Source organism: Prionailurus bengalensis, chromosome A1 (assembly GCF_016509475.1).
Source record: "Prionailurus bengalensis isolate Pbe53 chromosome A1, Fcat_Pben_1.1_paternal_pri, whole genome shotgun sequence".
In the NCBI taxonomy this organism is placed as follows: domain Eukaryota; kingdom Metazoa; phylum Chordata; class Mammalia; order Carnivora; family Felidae; genus Prionailurus; species Prionailurus bengalensis.
The window spans coordinates 93222319-93235832 of NC_057343.1; the positions used below are offsets into that span (position 1 = coordinate 93222319).

General features: G+C 40.5%; 1 pseudogene; it reads right to left on the minus strand.

Annotated features, from left to right (window-relative positions):
* Positions 1-1962: 1962 nt before the first annotated feature.
* Positions 1963-4869, minus strand: LOC122479379 (annotated as a pseudogene).
* Positions 4870-13514: the final 8645 nt, after the last annotated feature.

Sequence of the window (13514 nt, forward strand, 5' to 3'; positions counted from 1 at the left end):
AGTACAAGAGGGTTCCCATTTCCCCACATCCTCTCCAGCATCTATAGTCTCCTGATTGTTCATTTTGGCCACTCTGACTGGCATGAGGAGATATCTGAGTGTGGTTTTGATTTGTATTTCCTTGATGAGGAGCGACATTGAGCATCTTTTCATGTGCCTGTTGGCCATCCAGATGTCTTCTTTAGAGAAGTGTCTATTCATGTTTTCTGCCCATTTCTTCACTGGATTATTTGTTTTTTGGGTGTGGATTTTGGTGAGCTCTTTATAGATTTTGGATACTAGCCCTTTGTCCGATATGTCATTTGCAAATATCTTTTCCCATTCCACTGGTTGTCTTTTAGTTTTGTTGATTGTTTCCTTTGCTGTGCAGAAGCTTTTTATCTTCATGAGGTCCCAGTAGTTCATTTTTGCTTTTAATTCCCTTGCGTTTGGGGATGTGTCAAGTAAGAAATTGCTACGACTGAGGTCAGAGAGGCCTTTTCCTGCTTTCTCCTCTAGAGTTTTGATGGTTTCCTGTCTCACATTCCGGTCCTTTATCCATTTTGAGTTTATTTTTGTGAATGGTGTGAGAAAGTGATCTAGTTTCAATCTTCTGCATGTTGCTGTCCAGTTCTCCCAGCACCATTTGTTAAAGAGACTGTCTTTTTTCCATTGGATGCACTTTCCTCTTTGTCAAAGATGAGTTGGTCATACATTTGTGGGTCTAGTTCTGGGGTTTCTATTCTATTCCATTGGTCTATGTGTCTGTTTTTGTGCCAATACCATGCTGTCTTGGTGATTACAGCTTTTGTCAGGTAACAATTTAACTCTGCTTCTTAAAGCTAAGCAAATAATGTATTGGAAGAGATTGGAAGAGTGTGAAGGAGTTGAAGCACTGGGCTTTACATAGAAGGAAACAATTAGCTCCAAAGGGTCTTGCAAATATGAACTACTCTATTGTCTTGCCCAGTCACTTCCAATGCAGTAAATCATCTGCAACCATCTTGCTGTCTGGAGTAGGGTGGGGGTGGAGGAATATTCTATTTATCCTCTCAAAATTAAAAATGGAGGCTAAGAAAGGGCTGGGAAATGACAACCATCACCTGGCTTAGCTTGGTCATGTGCCCACTCATTGGCTAAGGAAGGATGCCCTCATCAATGGTCCCATTAGACTTTATTCAGCAGGGAGAAAGGCCCTTCCCTAAAAGGAATTTTGGATGCTAATACTTAAATGAAGGATGGATATTGGGAAGCCTCAAACAACAAATGTTCTGACTACATAACATGTTGCTTTGAAACTCTCCTTTTGGTTTGTGCAGTGTGTGTGCGTGTGCATGCACGTGTGTTCTGTCTTGTATACAGAAACCAAATGATTTGTATATAGGTGTACCCATTTAAATGAAAGCATCAGTCTGGTCCAAATGTATCACTGAAAAACCAACTGGAACTTCAGATTTAAGAGAGAAAATATATTCTAGAAAGAGAAAGAACTGGGAGCCAGGACAACTATATCCCAGTTCTTTCTCCAAATAGGATAGTAACTAGGTATGGGATCTGGTCAAGTCATTTAATCTATTTGAGTCTCAGTTTCCTTAACTGTGGAATAAAATCATTAAACTATATTGTGTCTAAGTGCTTTCCTGCTCTAAATTCTGTAATTTTTTTTTCTGGCAGAGTGATTTATTGGGACAAGTAAGGAAGCAGAGGAGGTGGGACTGCTATGCAGAAGACATAAAGGGGCTGTAGAACTACATGAGGGGAGTGCGGGAAGCCAACAGAATGCAGATCCAAGAGGAAAATGTCTAGAGTTGGGTTGAGACTGCACTGAGGTTGGGCTGCATTGAGGTGCATGGAATGCAAGAGGGAACTGGTTACCTTTGGGCTATGACAGTCAATACTCAACAAGGGGCAAAGACCTAGCTCGTCTCTGGAAGCCACAAGCAGCTCTGGGTTGGGGTCTGCAGGAGCAAATAGACATCATGCCTAGGTGTTCCAGAGGATGATGACTGTGACCACAGAGGTGGCCATGAAAAGCAGGTAGAGGCGGAAGAGCAAGGTGTCCATCATGTGGCTGAACTACACCCACAGACTGACCAAGTGTGGTTTCTGAATCTCATCTTTCTGCTGGGCCCTTGATGACCCAGGACACCCATTTAACTGCCTATCTGGGACTTTGCATCTTCCCCACTAACTCCACAGGCTCCTTCACACCAAGTGGTGGGTGGGGGGGGGTGCCCAAGGCTTTATTTCTCTTCTGGGGTGCAGTGGGGCAGCACTTTGTTGGGCAGGTGCAGTAAAAGGGCAGGGAATGGAGCCACTGAGGCATGGGTGGGGGCTGGGTGGTGGCCAGGTGCAGCAGGTAGGTGATAAAAGTGGTCTCCAGCAGGCTGATCACCATCAGGGACAGACATAGGGCAAAGTAGACACTGATGAGGGAGGTACCATTGGTGGGAAATAAGTCATTCATCAAGAGCAGGAAGACATTGTAGCCCAGCAAAAGGGTTATCTTGAATGGGGCATGATTCCCAATTTCTGCTGGCAGCTAGAAGCTGAGGGCAACCAGAAAGCCACTGGGTACCAGAAGTTTATGATATAGAGTCTGGGCCTCCACCTGATGACCACATAGGACATATAATTCTAAGGATATCAGATGTGCAAATGTTATCTGTCCTTGTGTTAAGAACAGTAGATAACAAGAAGACAATACATAGAGACGTACATAGGCACACTAGTTTGCTGGGAAAAATACAGGAAGCCCAGTTAAATTTGAATTTGAGGTATCAACAAGTAATTGTAGACCTAGCACAAGCTATCACACATTATAAATATTATTTGTTACTTATCTCAAATTCAAATTTAACTGAGCGTTTTGTATTTTTACTTGCCAAATCTGGCTACCATAAGATAGAGAGACTCACACACAGGAAAAGAATCAGTTTGTGGAAAGAACTGGAAGGAGGTACTTGGACTAGAATTATTTATGCAATTCCTCCTTTAAAAAAAGTTTATTTATTTATTTTGAGAGAGAGAGGCAGCACAAGTGGGGGAGGATCAGAGATGGCGGGGAGAGAGAGAGAGAATCCCAAGCAAGCTCCACTCTGTCAGTGCAGAGCCTGATGCAGGGCTCGAATCCACATACTGTGAGATCCTGACCTGAGCTGAAATGAAGAGACAGACGCTTAATCGACTGAGCCACCCAGGTGCTCCTATGGAACACCTTCTTAATTGAACGTTTATAAGCTTCAGTATAGGTTTTTCTTGAACTCAAGGGGTTTTCTAAATGAAATAAAATCCTTTGTCTTTATTTTAAGACTATCTTGTTCTGCTCTTTTAAGAAATCATGATTTAAAAAAAGAGAAGAAATTGTGATTTTTTTAGTTCAAGCAAATCCTTCTCGTTGACCTTCATGAATGAATTTGCTGATTGTGCTATCCTATACAAGTGCATGTTAGGTCTTCACCTGGGGCATAGATGTATTTTTCTAAGCAGCTTTAGTGGGTTGCTGGCTGAATGAGTATTTTGCCTTGGTGAGAGACGAGGTTGACTCTATCAATAAAACACATTGGCTTTCTTAATCTCTTTTGTTTTGTGCTCTTGTACCTATTAACTGACATGATGATCTCAGAAGCTGCTTATCCTTCATCACCTTGGCTTTGATGGATATGTTACGTAATAAGTCCAGACCTTCAGCACTGAGTAATCACTTCCTGCTCATGAAGGTTCAGTAACTACATAACAGTGATTCTGTTGATATACGGGTCCTTTTTCTTTGGTGCTTACTACATGTACCAAAATGACAGAATATCTTTGTTCTGTCTTTGTAATTTACCACTGTTTGTTTTAACTTTGACGTATAATGCATGGAAGCTAAATCTGAACATGGGCTTCCCATTTGTAAGTCAGATTCTAGGTGCTTTGAGGGCATGTGTGCTTTTATGGACAAAATTCAACTCATCCTTGACCAGAGTACATTCTCTTTCGGTATGGCTCTATGGTAATCTCTCTTAACAGTCTATGGCTTTGCTGTCAGAAAAGTCAGAGCCACAGTATAGAATGAGGAAACAATTGGCTCCTGACATAAAAGAAGGGAATACACATAAGAAAAGTTGTTTGATTGTATTGGAATTCAGTTGGAAGAGTACATGAACTTGGGGACAGTGATGTGGAGATTTTTGTGAATATTCTAAAACAGAATTTGCTAGTGGTTCGGTAAACAAATCAAAGATTCCACAATTCCTTCCCTAAATTTGTTTCTGAAAATCATGGCTGGGAGAAAATGCTGAGCCGTAGGTTCATATGTTTCCTAAACATATTAAGTAAAGTAGATTTCTTGCTTCTCTCAACTTGTCGATCCATGAAGTGCTTTTAGTATGTCTTCTCGAGAGTTCTAATGTTTTTTCTGCTCATGCATTGAATACAGTGTATTTAAGGCTGTTTTTAAACTCTAACCCTGAAGTTTAATAAGCCTTCAGTTTCTGCTTTACGATCTTAGTTTATATTTTATTTTTCTCCCATCTGTTTGTCTGGACATTCCATGTAGGACTAGAAGGAAGGGACACAAGAGCCTTATTTCTTACCCATCAGAAAGGTGTGTTGTTTCGTGTCCGACATAATGATCTCAGGCTGTGTGTTTCCCTCCAAAGAATGTCATGCTCTAATAGAATTGTTTCTTGATGTTTCCCCTCTTTTACCCCCCACTGTTCCTCATCAGAACTTATTTATTCCCATGAGCCCTATTCAATCCAAGCCTTGATAAGTAGCTGGTTAAAAGTTGGTTCTCAACTCAATCCATTTCTTTCTGTCTCCGCAGTCCTCTCCCTTCTTCTGCCTGCTTTACCTCTCACTTGGGCTACTGAAGTAGGCCTCCAGCAGTCTTTCCATGGCCACCATCCCTCCTTCACACCCTCACCCCGAAAGGCATACCCAATGACTATGTTGAACCCCCATGCGAACACTTCTTTTCTGTCTCTCCAACTGCCTATGCCTGATTTTCCAACATTTCTTTGACTCATGGGTGAGGAACCCAGTGAGATAACAGAGTTGGTTCAAAGGATATGAGACACAGATGTGTCGTTGAAGATCAGTAGAAAAATAAAAGCAAAGAAAACTGAAGTAAATGCTAAGCGAGATACAATATGGGTAAAACACCACAGAGAAATAAAACCATAGCCTTTGGGAATATTTGCTCACCCTGGCAAAAATCCATTTGTCAGTTCTCTCCAAATTTATCTCTCTGTTTACAGAATGTAAAATGCCTGGGGTTTAGTCAGTGGTAAGTGGAAAGTGAGTTACGATCCCTGAGAATTGGATGATTTTTAGGCAAGCATGTTAGATAATGGACTAGTTGTACTGAAAAGCTGGCATAGTTATCTTCTGGCTTTACCTCCTTTACTATCAAGACTCCTCTCCTAATGCTTCCCTTTGGTCACCAGGGTCTCACTACACTCACCTCCTTTCCATGTCTTTAGCTTTTGTATTCACTGTTCCTTGTGCCTGAAATATTGGATAGACTCATTCTTCAGACCAAACCTCTCAGAGGTCCTGTTTGCAATGTTCTAGGTAAATCTCTCTCCCTCACCTGATTCACTCCGTAGGTCATCCTCCTGTTCCTTTTATTCCTCAGCCTGAATATATATTTGTCTGCATGTATATGTAGATGCAGGTTTCTTTTCACTAACATATAAGCTACATGAGGCCAGAGACCTCATCTGTCTTGTTCATTACTATGTTTCTCTTGCCGGGAACAATGGCTACTCATGATAGATGCTTGATAATTATGTGTTGAATGAATGTCTAAAGACTTGTCAGAATGTACATTCTTTAAAAAAGATTTTTCTAATGTTTATTTTTGAGAGAGAGAGAGAGAGAGAGAGAATGAGCGGAGGAGGGGCACAGAGCAAGGAAGACAAAGAATCCGAAGCAGGCTCCAGGCTCTGAGCTGTCAGCACAGCACCTGATGCAGGGCTTGAACTCAGGAACAGGGAGATTATGACCTGAGCTGAAGTCAGACGCTTAACCGACCAAGCTACCCAGGTGCCTTCAGAATGTGCTTTCTAAGGATTTCAGATTTTATTCACATTTCACCTGGACAAAGGCTGTCGTGTGTTCTTCTAAGGAAGGCATATCAGTATGAGATAAACTGGCAAGTAGAAAAGCTTCAGTCCCTGATGGGTACACCTTGAAAGTCAGAGTCCCTTTTCAGGTTATCATGCTGCGAACCGGAAATCTTGTAAATACATCTCCAAAGGTCCAATCTGACCATCAAAACAAGCTGTCCTTCATTATATATAAGACCTCATATGGAAATGTCCATTTTCACAACAGCTTTTAGCCCTTGTTAAAGATCCAGGTTTCTGTCCTCCACCCTTCTCAGAAGATCCCCATGCCATAGTTTGGAAGCCAGAATCTTCATTTTTAAATAGCATCCGGAGATTCTGACCTTGTTGGTCTATGGACCACAGGTTGAAAGACACTGGTCTAGGAAATCCAAGTATCCAGCTGGCTGCCTGAGTATTTGCATGCCACTTCAAGGTTGGCCAAATGCAACCCTGGGAAAGCCTGCTTTGGGAGTCTGACTCCCAAGCACAAGGTCTTAAAGTAATTAGTCACATGTTCTGAGCAGGATCAATAAAATGTGTGGAATTATTTAGACAAAGATAAAAGGTTTGCATAGTCTGCACAACTTAGCTAAAAGCTGCGCTAGCAATAAGCTGGTAACTATTAAAATGAATGAGTTTTAAAGTTTGTGGCTGCTTAAGAGACTTTGCTTATGTTCTGCAGATTTTTTTCCCCATTGATTTTAGTATCCAATTTGAAGATTTCCAGGTGCTTCTCTAATACATTTTGATAAAACATGAAAAGTTTCTTCTTTGTGCTGTTCACATCTTGTTTCACCCCAGTTCATAGGGACAGAGAGCCCAGAATAATTCACCCAGCTTTAGCGAGAATCTGGGTGATCCCTGTGACTTTCTTGCTGGAGGAGCCCACAGGGAAAAGACACCCCATACTCCCCTCCCTGCTCCCACCCAGACTGTGTGATGTCTCAGCTGGCATAATAGGCAAAAATAAAGTAATGCATAACCTTGCTCAAAGGAGACTTTATTTTCAATTGGTAGTATCCAATATAAAAAAAGAGGAGGCAAGAGAAAAAGGATCCATTTTATCTCTCTTATAAATACTGGGTGTAGACCAACCTAGAGTTGGAAAAGGGGACATGGGGTGCTCAGAGGGAAGTGAGAAGTCACAAAGGACAGCCTATGAGCATCTCCTACCTCTGAGAAGCTCGTTTCCTGTTTAGCCAGCAAAAGTCCTAGCTCATCGTTTCTTTTTTTTTAATTTTTAAATATATTATTTATTTTTGAGAGACAAAGAGAGGGACAGAGCGAGAAGGAGAGGGGCAGAGAGAGGGAGACACAGAATCTGAAGTAGGCTCCAGCCTCTGAACTGTCAGCACACAGCCCAGTGCAGGGATCAAACCCACAAAGCATGAGATCATGACCTGAGCCGAACCTGGTTGCTTAACCGACTGAGCCACCCTGGCGCCCCTCTAGCTTGCCATTTCTGATTCTCTAACTACTTCTTTTCTTTTTTTAATGTTTTATTTTTGAGAGAGTTTAAGTTGGGGAGGGGCAGAGAGAGAGGGGGACAGACTGGGGGCAGAGCGAAGTGGGCTCTGTGCTGACAACACTGAGTCTGATGTGGGGCTCGAACTCAGGACCTGAGCTGAGCTCATCATGACCTGAGCTGAAGGTTATAGTTATAGTTATAGAGCTATATAGAGCTATGTAGAGCTCTATAGTTATAGAGCTAGCTACTTCTATAAGCTGATATTGGAGAAACTGTTTTGGTCAGTCAACTAGTCTACTGAAGCAAAAAACCACTCTGGCTAATTTTGATTCACTGAATTGCCTAATGTTTCACCAAATTTGGATAAATCTGATGGCTGTCTTGTACCTTGAGGACAAATTTTGAGAAAGGAGCAAATTGCATGGCATAGTTGAAATAGGACTAGACCGGGATTTGGGACATATAGATTGTTATCCTCCTTTAATACTGACTAGATCTGTGTTTTCAACTGTCAGCTCGTCTCACTGGGCCTGAATTTTCTAATCTGCACAATTACTGCTGAATGCAACTGTACAGTTCACAAACAGTTTTCATATGTCTTATCTTATTTGACAGACATAATTCCAAAAGGAACCGCGACACATATAATTATTATTCCCCATGTTATAGATGACAAAGCTGAGGTCCTGATTCTGGTCATGACTGAGCAATTCCTATCAAACCACCTCTTCGAATAAAAATTACACACTCTATGCAAATGTTAAAAAAAACAACTACCCAAACTAGACCATTTCCTCAAATAGGCTCGTTATGGAAGGGGATCGACACTTGGAAGAGAGGAACAGCATCAGAGGATTTTCCCATATTTTTATGACTTTTAGCCTGAAGTCAGACCCCAGACTGAATCAGAGAGGAGTAGCTAACACTAGCAGAGAAGCTATAGTTTTACTGGCTTGAAGACAGGGGATAGACTCCAGTATAACCAAAGGAGCTATAAAGAGAAAGTGGGAGAAGGAGAGCTCCAAATTCTGTGTAGGGAGTCCACCTTAATATCAGGCTGATCCCTGAATTATGCATGTATGAGGCAGACTTCAAGCACTCCAGCTAAAGCTAAAAGAACTGAACTAGAATTTCAGCTGGTGCCAGTTGCAGAGGAGACAGAGTTTGCAGACTGAAATCAGCCTAGTTGACTGCCTGGTTAAACAAACAAGCAATCAGAAAAAAAAAAGTTGATAATCTTCAGAAGAATATAACAGAAGTCATTCTTTATCACACGTCCTGACAATGTCCAAGACATAATCCTAAATTACTTGACACACAGGAAACAGTGTTATCCATGGCAAACAGGGATTTTATAAGTAAAGAAAGTAGATGCTATGATAATATAATTTATGGAATGTTTAGAAGCTAGTGAAAGCCAGTGACAAACCTTGAAATTTGATTTTCTAAGTCCCATTTTATTTCCACCTCTATAAATCTATTCCATCTCTAAACTTTCTAAGCCAGTGTGATATATTTTATCCAATTTAACAAAAATATCTTACTTTGATGAAGGTTAGTCAGAAAAGAGTAGTAATCATGGGACTCCTGGGTGACTCAGTTGGTTGAGTGCCAACTTTGGCTCAGGTCATGATCTCACAGTTTGTGAATTCAGTCTTTGTGTTGCACTCTGTGCTAACAGCTCAGAGCCTGGAGCCTGCTTCGGATTCTGTGTCTCCCTCTCTCTCTCCCTGCTTGCACTCTGTCTCTCTCTCTCAAAAATAAATGAACATTAAAACAATTAAAAAAAATGAATAGTAGTCATTAAGACTGTTAGTGTAAAGGAAGGTTTCAAAATACTCATTTCCTCTCTTACATCCTCTCCAAATTCAAATTCTGTTAGTTGCCTAGTCATGTGTCCTCATTTACTTTGCTACCTGAAGCCCAGTTTGGTTCAGGCTGAAATATCAGTCAGCTGAACACTTACTTTCCTAGCCTCCAATGCAGCTGTGGGTACTCTTGTAGCCAAGTTTCAGCAGTGACAATTAGTAAACTGGCTATTTCTGAAACTTTTTTTGACATAACTCCCCACCTTTAATTCTTGTATTAAAAATAGACACTACAGGGTGCCTGGATAGCTCAGTTGGTTAAGTGTCTGACTCTTGATTTCAGCTCAGGTCATAATTTCAAAGTTTGTAGGATCGAGCCCTGCATTGGGCTCTGTGCTGACAGTGTGGAGCCTGCTTGGGGTTCTTTCTCCCTTTCTTTCCACCCTTCCTCTGCTCACTTGCATGCATGCTCTCCTTGTCTCTCAAAATAAGTAAATATTAAAAAAAATAGACATTACATCTAGTCTGCAAGGGGAGGAATCCTACAACCATGAAGTGAAATACTTGGGTAGAGTCAAAATATAAAAGATTCTGAATTTCTGACTTCATTCCTGAGCAATTGAATTAATACTAGTAATTGTCTTTCTCTAGACTATTGTATGAGGGAAGCAAAACTCTATTTATTTCATCAACTGTTAATCAAAAATTCTGTTGGGGCACCTGGGTGGCTCATTCGGTTAAACATCCTAACTCCTGATTTTGGCTCAGGTCATGATCTCACAGTTTGTGAGTGCGAGCCCCACGTTGGGCTCTACACTGTTAGTGCTTGGGATACTCTCTGTCTCCCTCTCTCTCTGAAAATAAATGAATAAACTTAAAAAAATTCCGTTACTTGCAACCAAATATAATTCCAATTAACAACTTCATGAGAGAGGCAAAACACAAGTTTGATGTCCTACTTCAGTCCCTGAAAGTCACATTCCCTTTGCACTATGTACATTATAAAGCATCATTTGTTCTAAGATGAGCCATAGCATTTCACAGGCAGCACCAGAAACACTACATTAAATATACATAGGGCTTATAAGACCTGTATCTATTTCAGCAATGTTAAAATGTGTGTGTGGCGGGAGTGGTAAATACGGAGTGTTACTTAAACCAAGATGAGTTACCACCACATACTTCTGAGAATGGCTAAAATAATAATTTAAAAAACCCCAAGCCAGTAATACTTATTGCTGGCAATAAGTATGCAGAAGAAATTTTAAGTATGAAGAACAACAGGAACTATCATTCATACCTGGTGGGAATGAAAAAAGGTACAGCTAGTTTGGAATGCAGTTTTGCAGATTTGTATAAAGCTAACCATTGTCTTACCATATAATCTCACGGTTGTATTCCTATGTTTTGACCCAGCTGGTTGAAAATATGTGTACCCAAAACCTGCATATGTTTTGGGAAGCGTTTTTCATAATCACCAATATAATCACCAGTAGCATTATTCATAATCACCAAAAACTGGAAGCAGCTGGGATATCCTTCAATAGGTGAAGAGGTAACCTGTGGTACGTCCATACAATGGGATCCTATCCAGTGATAAAAAAAATAATGAGCTATTAGCCCACATAAAAGCATAGATGAATATTAAATGCATATTGCTAAGCAAAAGGAGCCAATCTGAAAAGGCTACATACATTTATAGAACTTTATGTCACAAAGGAAAACAAAAATTATCTATAAATTGAAAACAAAATTAGGAGTTGATCGATCCCAGGATGGTATGCAGAATGTGTCAGAAGAAGTGTATGAAATAACCTGACTCATGAAGGTGGTGGGGAGGGGAGGGAGAAGGTGCTGACCTAAGTAGCTTTGGAAGTGAGTGGAGACTAAAGGCAAAAAGATGGCATTCTACTTGCTAAACTTATTTTCTGTGGGTGTACGGATGAGCAAGTCTGCAACCATGATGCATACATGTGGGCTTGAACAGATAAGTAAGTGGATGGCAGAGACGGGGAGCCAGGTTGCAGATAAACAGAAGTTAGGCTAGAACAATCCAGGTGGGAATGGATCAGAATTGGAAACACCAGTATGAACCTACGTGTAGCTTAATATAAATATATATGTGGATACAGATAGATGTGGATATGTGTATATACTTGGGTTAGTGTACCTACATAGAGTTTCTTATTCTGTTATCTGACAGAGTCTAGAAGCAGCAATGCCTCAGTGGCAATGAGCAAATCCAACATCCAGATTTGGTTTGAATACCACCCTCCTACAAAGAGAAACAGGGCTCCTTGGAGAAATGGCTGATTTCAGGATTGGGGCAAGGAGTGTAAAGGAGGAGCCTGGAGTGTCTTGTAGTGCCAGAAAGGAAGTCCTCAAAAAAAAAATTTAATTGATGGTAGTATGTTAAAGAGACAGAGGGGCCAGCTGAAGGAGCTCCTAGTGGCCAAAACTGGAATAATTTGAGAAACAAAAGAAATGGTTTAATGTTGGATTATAATCTAAAACATAAGTATCCATGAGTCCATACTGATGTGAGTTAATTACTGAGTGGGTACATAAAATGCACATATATTCTACATAGAACTGAAAATAATTTATATAGATGATCCCCCCCTCCGCTCAGAGGATGGAGCTAAACTTCACACGTCTTACATGTAGGTTGTATATAGTGACTTTCTTCGAAATAGCACAGAACAGAAAGAGCAAAAAGGAGTAACTTTACAGTGGAGACACCTGCCAGACACTACCTCAGCTAGGCGACCGAGGTTAACATCATCCGTGATAAGTCATGTTGACAGCACATACCCTTCATACAGTTGATGAGAGTGGTACCTTACCTCTGTGATCTTGCTCCCCAAGAACCCATAACTCCATTTTAATCATGAGAGAAAGCTCAGACACATGCAAATTGAGGGGCCTTCTGCATAGTAGCTGACCGGTATTACTCAGAATTGTCAAGGGGATTCAAAACACTGGAAGTCTGAGATGCTGTCACAGTCTAGAAAAGCCAAAGGAAACCTGTCAATTAAATGGAATATTGTGTCCTGGATAGGATCCTGCAACAGCAACATGCATTTGGTAAAAACTAAGGAAATCTGAATAAAGTATAGACTTTAGTTAGAGCTAGTATCAATATTGGCTCATTAGTTGTGACAAGGATGCCATACTAATGTCAGATGTTGGCATTAGGAGAAAGTGAGTATGTGGTATACAGGAATCTCTGTAAATATTTATAACTCTTTTGTAAATCTAAAATGATTCTCAGGGAGTGCCCGGCTGGCTCAATCAGTAGAGCGTGTGACTCTTGATCTGGGGGTCATGAGTTTGAGCCCCACATTGGGTGTAGAGATAACTTAAAAGTAAACAAACAAACATAAAAAGATTCTCAAAATATTTATTTTAAAATGCATGTCTATGGAAGAAGGGGAGCATTTCTAAAAGTCTAGGGAATACAAGCATTTGGGTTTCTATTTGACTCTGTTGGTTCGCCAAAGACAACTAGTTGGTTCTGAACTTATTAAATGATCTTAAGTCAGCACTTTCATAAGTTATATCTTCCAAGGAGACTGTTTTTTATTTTCTTCCAATCTGTCAGTAATCCCAAGAGTGGGATTAACCTGCTTTGTGCTCAGGGAGACAGAATTAAACACATGATCAATGTGGTGGTTCCGGAGGAGACATTTCCCCCAAGAAATAAAAGAGCTTTTTTTGTACGTTGTAAAATCCCAAGTATTGAAATAAAAATGTTTAATTATGCTAATGAAAAATTAAGTGTTGGAAACAATTTAACACATTAAAATGTTTGTAGCAAAATTGGTGAAAGCAAATATAAAAACAGAGAGATTGTTGGGGCACCAGCTGGCTCAGTCAGTTAAGTGTCTGGCTCAGGTCATGATCTCATGGTTCGTGAGCTCAAGCCCCACATTGGGCTCTGTGCTGATAGCTCAGAGCCTGGAGCCTGCTTTGGATTCTGTGTCTCCCTCTCTCTCTACCCCTCCTCAGCTCATGCTCTGTCTCTCTCTCTCTCAAAAATAAATAAACATTAAAAAAATTTTTTAGAAAGATTGTCAAAAAAATAGGGAGATATAAATACCATAGTACCTCATTGAAAAAATAACTCCAGATGGGGAAAATGCATAGTTAAGACAATGA